The sequence below is a fragment of the Lynx rufus genome, unplaced genomic scaffold (genome assembly GCF_022079265.1).
Source record: "Lynx rufus isolate CCGP_SWC_20201006 ecotype Redwood Valley unplaced genomic scaffold, mLynRuf1.p SCAF_19, whole genome shotgun sequence".
Lineage (NCBI taxonomy): Eukaryota > Metazoa > Chordata > Mammalia > Carnivora > Felidae > Lynx > Lynx rufus.
In genome coordinates, this window is record NW_025814833.1 from 28,930,310 (window position 1) to 28,941,005 (window position 10,696).

The 10,696-nt window shown below is 41.8% G+C and overlaps 1 non-coding gene across 1 annotated transcript; it reads left to right on the plus strand.

The window, feature by feature from the left end:
- Nucleotides 1-5,674: 5,674 nt before the first annotated feature.
- TRNAK-CUU (transfer RNA lysine (anticodon CUU)) lies at nt 5,675-5,747 on the plus strand. Its single transcript has one exon. It is a non-coding gene; the product is annotated as a tRNA-Lys (tRNA).
- Nucleotides 5,748-10,696: the final 4,949 nt, after the last annotated feature.

Sequence of the window (10,696 nt, forward strand, 5' to 3'; positions counted from 1 at the left end):
CACATGAAAGATGATAAGATAATATAATCACATAAGCCAGGGATAGAAATAAACATTTGCTCATCCACCATGGACAGTTCAGAAATAGCTCACTGGCAGGTGGATGGTATGGGTTCCGGCACATGGCGGGAGGCGGGGGGTGGGGGGGGTGGGGGTGCGTGTGCGCGTGTGTGCGCATGCGTGCGTGTGGGCAGGCACGTACTTGTTTGCCTTTGAAAGACGTCAGTGGAGGAATGGAGGGCGAGAGAATATTGTAGGGCTGGAGAATACCTAGAAGCTTTCGTCTGGGGACATCTTCCAGAAGCAGGGAAGCGGTCACTTCCTGCCAGCCTTTGTAGTGTGCTGTTCTGGGAGGACGCTGTCAGTTGTAGAGTGGCGGTCCCAGTGTCACATCCCTAATGCAGAGGGAGGTTGGAATTCTGTTCTGTCATAAAGCTCTTTTTGGTTTGTCAGGTACCGTGCTGGGGCTGGAATTAGGCTGATATTTGCCAATTCTCAGGTATTTGCCTCGTGGCCTGGGGTGTGAGGTTTGTAACGCTGATACTGTCACCATTCACCAATGGCTTCCTGTGAGGCAAAGGGCACGCTCAAGTTTAAATTTTCATAGATCTTGCCAGATCGACCACGAAATGACTACCGATGGCCATGTTCTTCAGCAATGTTTGAGAGGGCTTGGCATGCATCATCTCACTCCATCTTCAAGCTTGTAAGGTCACTAGATAGGGGTATTATCTGGCGTAGATTATAATGTGAATGGTGGGCCCGAGTTGTGCCTGCATACTGGGGCCCTGACTCCCCATTTTATTGAGGCAAACGTTGAGGCATGGGGAGGTTAAGGTACGTGTTCAAAGTTACACAGCTGATGAATGTCAGAGCTGAGATTCCAACCCAGGCTCATTGACTCCAGAGCCAGTGGTAACTGGGTCCATGGCCCCCTGGAACCTCTTAAAGATACGCAGCTCCCTTGGTGAGGAGCTGGAAGGGGGGAATTGGGGTACATTCAAGGCAGTGCCATTTATCTTATTTCTGAGTGCAGACAGAAGCCTTGAAGCTTCGGTATTGTCCTCCTGGTCACCCTCCGGGCCCCTGTCGGTGCCTTCAGCGAGACGCAGTCTCCAGAGACAGAATAAATCAAGTAATTTGGCTCAGGAAAAGGCATTGGAGAAATAAATTGCTGTTGCACCATGAATATAATAAGGCAGTTAGGTAGATGGAAATAGCTATCTTTTGATTACACGAGCGAAGATTATGTGCAGCAAATTTTAAGTCCAAGCTGCCTTTTCTTTGGCCTCTTCCCTGCCAACTACTTACATACTTCTAGCTGCCTCCCCGAAATGTCCAGCTGGTGTGTGCTCTGGGAACACTAATCTGACTTTTCATATTAGCGCAGGCAAAATATAATTAGGAAGAAACTCTTCTGCCCAAAAACGTCACATGCCAATGTCAAACAGAGATGATTTGTGTCTCTCCATTATTTGGGCTGTTTTGCAGCAGTATTGACTCATAATGGTATTGTGTAACCTGGATATGACTATGTGGCCAAAGATGATAAAATTGAATTTTTGTTACTGAAATTTCATTTGCTTTCTCTTTCCCCTATCCCCAAATTTGGACAGATGCACTTTCACTGAAAGGAAAAAGACTGGATTTTTATGGAAGAGCTGACACGTACGTGAGCCTGACCAACACGGTTCCTGAACTCAGTCGATTCACAGCATGCATTGACCTGGTATTCGTGGATGACAAATCAAGCGGTTGGATGGCCTTCTCCTATATTACTAATAACACCTTCCTGGGCAGAGAAGACGTAGACCTTGGACTTGCAGGAGACCATCAGCAGCTAATACTGTCCAACTCGGGGAGGACTTTTTATATCCGTTACCAACTGACTCCGTTTCAGTGGCATACGATCTGCTTGATATGGGATGGTGTCAAGGGCAGATTAGAGCTCTTCCTGAATACAGAAAGGATACTGGTAGTGATGGATCAACCACAAAGCCTGACACCTAATGGGACTCTGATTCTAGGACATTTTCTCAAGAACTGGGACAGCCAGGTTAAAAGCCCACTGCCTGGCTTCGCTGGCAGCTTGTACTACTTTCAACTCTGGGACCACGTCCTGGAAAATGAGGACTTTATGAAGTGTTTGGGTGGAAATGTAGTTAGTTGGGAAGAAGATGTTTGGCTCATCAACAAGATCATCCCAACTGTTGACATGAGACTGCGCTGCTGTGAGTAACTCCTGAATTGTCCTCCTAGGCAAGGGTTGTGCTGATGCAGTCGTCTCCTTGCTGCTCTAGATGACCCACTCTTGGCCAAGGCTCTGTTTTCTTCAGAGGGGCCCACGGTTGCCACCGTTTTGTCATCTTTTTTTTTTTTTAATGTAGGACAAATACTATTTTCTTTCCTTTTTTGTGTGTGTTTTATTTTGATATGATTTCAAGCTTGCAGAAAAATTACAACAGGACAGAGAACTTCAATATGTTCTTTACCCACATTCACTATTACATTTTCCCCACGTTTTATTCTTCTTTTTCCTTGTCTTTCTTCCTCCATTCACACACACACACACACACACACACACACGCACATGCACACACACTGTTTCTTAATCATTTGAGAGTAAGTTGCAGACATAATGCCTCATTACCCCTAAATGTCTCAAAATATCTCAGTGTGTACTTCTTTAGAATAAGGACATTCTCTTTGTGGAACACCGATACAGCACGAATATCTAATTCATACTCCATATTCAAATTTAACCAATTATCCTACTAATTTCTTTTATAGCTATGTTTTGCTTGGTCCAGGACCCAATTCAAGATCATGCATTGCAGTTAGTTACCACATCTCGTTAGATGAATCTGGAACAGATCCTTAGTCCTTTCCTGTCTTTCATGATGCCAATTTTTCCCATTACTGGCGATGATCATTTGATTCTGACGATGATTCTAGATTTCTCCACTGTGCAGTTCCTATTTTCCCCTTTGTAATTAACTAATTTCCGGGGGGAATATCTGGAGGCTATGTAAACATCCCATTATTATCAAACTTTCACCCAGTAGTTTTACATCTATTGATGATTCTTGCCTCAGTGACTTGGTTGCAAAGTGATGATTTTTAAAACTCCATTGTTTTTCAACATGTATTCGTATTTTATTGTAAGGGAGAGTGTTTTCTTCTTCCACATTTACTTACATATTCCTTCCGTTGTTTATGTGTTTATACCAACACGAACTCATGGATTCTTCCCTTATTCGATGGGTTACAATCTGTTGCTATCATCTATTTTGATGTTCAAATGGGCCCTCTTTTGGCCAGTGGGAGTCCTTCCATCCGGCTCTTGTGTCCTTTTGACATGTTCCCAGCTTTTTTTTTTTTTTGAGTATTTCCTTAGTTTCAGCACAACAGGATGTTATAGGCTCATCTTGTACTTTTTCTGCTAAGCTCAAGAATCAGCCATTTTACCAAGGAGCCCTGGGTCCTTTTTAGCAAGCAATGGGATTTATAAACCAATTCATTTTTCTTTTGTGAGCAATGATGATGTTAGAGAACTGTTTGGGATGGAGTTGTCGTAACAAAACTGGCTTTTTGGAATGACGCATGTTATTTTTCTCCTTCTTTCCAATTTCGATGAGAAAATTAGGGTTGCTTTTCTCTGTACAACCCCATTCTCCCCTCAAATCCAATCTTTTCCACCCTCAGCAGTAGCAGGTCCTGAGTGTGGGTAAAGTCAGTGATAACAACATCCAGATGGGATTTTTTTTTCTCATTTCCTGAAATGTTCACTCATTTTTAGGTTTTATTGACGATTCTTATGGATTTGGGGGAGAGGTATCAAGGGAATGAGGGCTAGACCCATGCTTAATAGGCTCTCACAGATTATATAGATACGTTTTCACCAGTGGTCTGGGTACTGTTTGAATTAATGGCAGAGGCGCATTCCAGAGGGTTTCTGTGTTTCTTGGAGATCAGACTAAAGCAAAGGAACAGGAATGCTATTCCTTTGGGTGACTACCTGAAGGCATTTGGTTTTTCTCTTTTCTGAAGCCTTGGAAATAAAAGAGAATAGTCCTAGCTGGCTCTGATTACAAAAAGGAGCTAAGGACTAGCAGGTTAAGCCTGAACAGCTCACCCAAAGCAGTTTAAAGTAACTTTATCTTTGATCTAAAGAACCGGAAGTATGGCTCTATTAAATCCATATGCTCAGGAGTGGTTTTTGAAAACCTAATCTGGCTAGTGAATTGCCATGACCTTTTCTACCACTTTGTTGGTAAATTGCTAAATCTAACTGATGCGTTAAAGTGCTAGACAACCCCCATTTACTTTGCTCTGTTGTACACTCTTTAATGTACAATCTATCTTCTTGGTCTGATTGAGTCCTGATAGGCATAATGCACAAATAATCCAACACAACAAAAAGGAAAAGAAAACACAATCTGAAATGACAACCAGCAAAAGGAGTAGAAAAGATTATTTCTACTATTCAGGTTTCTTCAAATGTTCTTTCTAAACCTTAGGCCAGGGGTCCAGAGGTCCAGAATGGCCTCGATGGGTGGGCAAAGCCCTTGAAATTGCATGCAACATACTAAAAATGCAAGATGGATTCTTTTTTCCTGAGGACGAAGTCTATAGTTTCCATCATATTCAAAAGTATTTTGATAAATTGCTACATTTTACAAAGTTCTTTCCCTGTACCAGGCATGTTACAGATGAGGAAAGAGAGGCTCAAAGAGGTTAAGTAAGTTGCTTGATGTCACCAATTAAATTAGCGGAGCTGTGGGGCGCCTGGGTGGCGCAGTCGGTTAAGCGTCCGACTTCAGCCAGGTCACGATCTCGCGGTCCGTGAGTTCGAGCCCCGCGTCAGGCTCTGGGCTGATGGCTCAGAGCCTGGAGCCTGTTTCCGATTCTGTGTCTCCCTCTCTCTCTGCCCCTACCCCGTTCATGCTCTGTCTCTCTCTGTCCCCAAAATGGATAAACGTTGAAAAAAAAAAATTTAAATTAGCGGAGCTGAGATGTGAGCAAAGATTTGTCCTGTTGCAAAGCTCGTGTTCTTTCACCCCCGCACCGTGCAGGACTATGTCTAGGGGTCTGTGGCCCCCAAAAGATTATGACCACTGTTTTACAAGCTTCCTTTGAAGGGATTTGCTGGTGCTAATAACCCACCTGGGGCAATTCGGCTACTGGCTGCAGCTCACCACAGAAGGAGCTGTAACACCACAGAATTTCTACCTCCATCCTGGCCACATGACATATGGGGAAAAGGGGGCAATTACATGAATAAATAGGAGTGATTACAACATGCCTAGCTTCAGCTTTTGCCTAATAAACTGGTATTTATGGTCCATAGAAGGATGATGACCTTTAACAAATAAATTTTAATGAGCACATTGCTAGGTTACAAATCTCAATAAATCTATTGACACATAAATTATATATGTATATATTTATATATTCATGAGAACAAGGCTTTTGAGGAACATTTCCTGAAAACCACGAACCCTACCTGGACTTAATAAGCAAGTATTCACTATAGTTGGAGATGTCTCTGGAATATTTAGACAACACAGTGATAAATAATAACAACAGCAAGTTGCCAGTCATTAGTAATTTTATTTTGGAGTCATTTTTAAGCATCTTTTCTTTGGTTTTAGAAATTACAAATGCAGGTGGTGCCTGGCTGGCTCAGTTGGTAGAGCATGTGACTCTTGATCTCAGGGTTGTGAGTTCAATCCCCACGTTGGGCATGGAGCCTACTTCGAAGAAGAAAAAATAGGGGTGCCTGGGTGGCTTAGTCGGTTAAGCGTCTGACTTCAGCTTAGGTCATGATCTCAGTTTGTGAGTTCAAGCCCACTTTGGGTGAGCCCCACTTCTCTCTCCCCCGCCAACCCTCTCTCTCCCTCCCTCTCTCTACCCCTTGTGAGATTCTCTCTCTCCCTCTCTATGCCCCTCGCTCACTTGAGCCCTCTCTCTCTCAAAAAAAAAAAAAAAAGGAAAACAAAGAAAAACTAAAAAAAATTACAAATGCAATACATTATGGTTGTTTATTATATGGAGTTTACTATAATATAAACTCAAACAAGACAAAGTACATGAATATAAAGTAAAACCTACTCCACACCCTCTCCACAGAGGTATCTATTCTTTTAGATTTTTTTCTATAGATTTATAATGTGTGCTTGTGCACATTATGTTTTGTTTTCAAAAAAAAAAACCAAAAATAATATATGCGTACATACATATTATTTTGTCATTTGATGTATTTTAACTTAATATTATCACAGATGTATCAGTACATTTAGATCAACCTCATCTGTTTTTAGGGCTGCATTTATCCATTGTATAGATGTACTATGATTTATTTAACTCACTACTGATGGACATTTAAGTTGCTTCCAATTTTTTGCAGTTACAAATAATGCTGTAATAAATTTCCTTGTACGTACATCTAGCTATACGTGGGCTAGCAATTTCATAGGGCACATTAGTAAAAGTAGAATTGCAAGGGAAAAGAACATAAGCTTTAGCAATTTAAATTGATTTACCATTTTTACTAGCTATTTTATTAATTTAACTATTCATCAAGATGGGTTTCTTTTGGGGCGCCTGGGTGGCTCAGTCAGTTGGGCGTCCGGCTTCGGCTGAGGTCATGATCTCATAGTCCGTGAGTTCGAACCCCGCGTCGGGCTCTGTGCTGACAGTGCAGAGCCTGGAGGCTGCTTCGGATTCTGTGTCTCCTTCTCTCTCTGCCCCTCCCCTGCTCATGCTCTGCCTCTCTCTGTCTCAAAAATAAAAACATTAAAAAAAAAAACTTAAAAAAAAGATGGGTTTCTTTTGGGGGTGCCTGGGTGGCTTAGTCAGTTAAACGTCCAACTTTGGCTCAGCTCATGATCTCACGGTTCATGAGTTCGAGCCCTGCATCGGTCTCTGCGCTGACGGCTCAGAGCCTGGAGCCTGCTTCGGATTCTGTGTCTCCCTCTCTCTCTGCCCCTCCGCCACTCGTGTTTTGTCTCTCTCAAAAAGAAATAAACATTACAAAATTTTTTTATTTTTATTTTATTTTATTTTTTTATTAAGTAGCAAAAATTCTTTTTTATTTTTTTCGTTTTATTTTTTATTTTTTAAAATTTACATCCAAAAAGAAAATTTACATCCAAATTAGTTAGCATCTAGTGCAACAATGATTTCAGGAGTAGATTCCTTAGTGCCCCTGACCCGTTTAGCCCATCCCCCCTCCCACAACCCCTCCAGCAACCCCCAGTTTGCTCTCCACATCTATGAGTCTCCTCTGTTTTGTCCCCCTCCCTGTCCCCATATCATTTTTGCTTCCCTTCCTTTATGCCCATCTTCCCTGTCTCCCAAAGTCCTCATATGAGTGAAGTCATATGATCTCCGTCTTTCTCTGACTGACTGACCTCACTCAGCACAATACCCTCCAGTTCCATCCACATAGTTGCAAACGGCAAGATTTCCTTCCCTTTGATTGCCGAGTAATACTCCATTGTATATATATATACCACATTTTCTGTATCCATTCATCCATTGATGGACATTTGGGCTCTTTCCATACTTTGGCCATTGTTGATAGTGCTGCTATAAACAGGCGCATGTGTCCCTTTGAAACAGCACACCTGTATCCCATGGATAAATGCCTAGTAGTGCAATTGCTGGGTCGTAGGGTAGTTCTATTTTTAGTTTTTTGAGGAACCTTCATACTGTTTTCCAGAGTGGCTGCACCAGCTTGCATTCCCACAAAATTTTTTTAAAAGATGGATTTATTTTTTAAAGTAAAAGCAATAGATACACTGGTAAAAATTCAAACAATGAGTAAGGACATAAATTAAAAGTAAAAGCCTCCCTCTGGGCTGATGGCTCAGAGCCTGGAGCCTGCTTCCGATTCTGTGTCTCCCTCTCTCTCTGCCCCTCCCCCGTTCATGCTCTGTCTCTCTCTGTCCCAAAAATAAATAAACGTTAAAAAAAATTAAAAAAAAATAAATTAATTAAAAAAAAAAGTAAAAGCCTCCTTTCTCGTCAACCTCTTGCCTTAAGTGCCTCTCCCTGAAAGTGATGAATGTTAACAATGTCTTCTGTATCCTTGCAGACACAATGTAAAGCTTGGTTTACCTGTAAATAGTCTTTGTTTTTCTTTTTCACAGTTGGGATCATCATTATGTGCATAGTCTTCGTATCTGTTTTAAAAATCCATTTAATCATATATTTTGGAGGCATTCCCATATCAGAAAATACAGAACATAGAGTTGCCTGATTATTTGGGAGGAGGGTGTGGGTTAGTATGAGAGAGTAAGGGTCTCCTATAATTTATTCGATGACCTCTCTTTGAAGGACTTTGAAGTTATTTCCAGGTTTCAGCTGTGACAAAGTCTACAGTGTTTTAAAAAGGAATGGTTGGTGACAGGAATTTCTTGAGGTGACCATTAGGGACTGAGCACAACCTGAATTTCCTCTCCAGGTTATGTTGAGTATAATCGCCTAATCTTAGCTCAGACACATGATCCGGCAAAGGATTTGTTCTGAGTTGTGAATGTACGAAGACGAAGAGTCTTCCCAAAGGTGCTCAGATGAAATGAGCCCCTGGTTATGGAGTTGAGAAATCCCCTTGGAAAAGAGTGGAGTAACATGAACCAAGCCCATCCCGGGAAAGCTGCACTGTATCGAAACTCAGAGCCCCTGTATCGGTGGAGCTATTGATTTGCTCAGGTTTATTAAGAGATCTAATGCTCCAGCTGCTTTAGAATTACTGTGAACTAACCATTCTTAGAATGTGCAGAGATTGATTATATCATTCATGCACTTTCTGAGGCCTTTGTTTGGCCCACTATTAAGCCCGCTAAGCAATTATCAGCTCTGATAGGAAAGGTTCCATAGCGATGGGTTCTACTAGCTAAAAGGCAATTTGGTTTGGCCCTTGTATATCAAGTCTCTGGGATATCCTCGTTTTCTTATCACGAAAGGTAAGCAGAGGCTGTTTGTAGTTTCCTTGAACTTCCTTATTTGTATTCCCCTGCACAGGGTGACGTTCTCCTATAGATTCAGAGATAGAAGGTTTCACCTGTCTCTCTCCCTGTCTCAGGATTCATTTTTCATGTCCTTTCCTGGAAACTGAATACAGACACCATTTTGAAACATGTATATTTTTGTCATCATCTTAAAGATGCTCGTTTTGTATTTCTTCTGCCCCATGGGCAGATCTGTCTGTAGCAGTTTCTGGTCACTATTATCTCTCACAAATCTAATAAACACATTCTGAGTTATATTTCCAAAGGTCGTGATTGGAAGAAAAAGCCAGATGCAATATGTAGGCTAGAAAACCACAAAGATTTAATATGAGGTGATATACCCAAATCATAAGCAGAATTTGGTACCTTAGCAAATGTTCTACTTAATATTCTGTTGGCAGGTACACCTGCAACAAAATGCCTCATAAATATTCAGCTACTCTATACCTCTGTTCTCTGGCTCCCAATGATTACAACAATACAATTTTGTCTAGAGTGAAGGAGCAAATGGCAATTAAGCCCACAGGCCCCTGTGAATTAGCGTGGATTATCCCCACTTTAATACAGAAATACCAAAGCTCATGCAAATCATTTGTGCAAATGATCACTTGTTCACAAGTGGAAACAGAATGAATGTGGCAAAACATGTCTGCAAGCCCTTCAAAGATGGAGGCCAGACTCCATGGCTTCTGTCGTCCTTCCAGTAGGAATGGACATTCAGTTATCACTCAACTACCTGCACGGTGTGGGCTTTTGCATTTGCCTTTTTTTTTTTTTCAATTGAGATACCTGTAGAGTCACATGCAGCTGGAGATCCCTTGTACAATTTGCTCTGTTTTCCCCAAGAGTAACCTTTTACAAAGCTATAGCATAACGACCAGAATGTGGATGTCGATACAACTCGCTAACCGTATTCAGATTTCTCTAGTTTAATACTTGTACCCATTTGTGTGTATTAAGTTCTACATAATTCTATCCCCTGTGTTGATTTGTGCATCTAGCACCACAGTCAAGGCAGGGAACACTTTCAATACTGCAGGGACCCCTCCTGTTGCCCTTTATAAACACACCCACTTCTCTCCTGCCTTTCTCCCCACTTCCCTCTGCTCCCCACCTCCCTAACCCTTGAAAACCCCTCATCTGTCCACCATTTCTAAAAGTTTGTCATTTCAAAAATGTTAATAAATGGAATCAGACAGTGTGTAACCTTTTGGCATTGGCTCTGCACCCCCCCCCCCATCAGCATTATTCCCTTGAGTTTCCTCCAGGTTGTGTGTATCCATAGTTTGTTCCTTTCTATTGCTGGGTAGGATTCCATGGTATGGATTTTCCACAGTTTGTTTAGACATTCACCCATTAAAGGGCATTTGGACTGATTCCAGGTTTTGGCTATAGCCACCCCTCAAAAAACCCCCACCACACCCTGCTACAGTCTTTGTGTACAGGTTTTTGTGTAAACACAAATTTTCCTTTCTCTGGGACAAATGCCCAGTAGCGTCATTGCTGAGCCGTATGGTAGTCGCACGTTTAGTTTTCTATGAAACTGTCAGGCTGTTTTCCAAAGTGCCAGTACCTTCTTATATTCCTACCAGCAATGGATGAGTTATGCATTTTCTCTCCATACCTGCCAGCATTTGGTGTTGTCACTATTTATTATTTTAGCCATTCTGGTAGTGTGT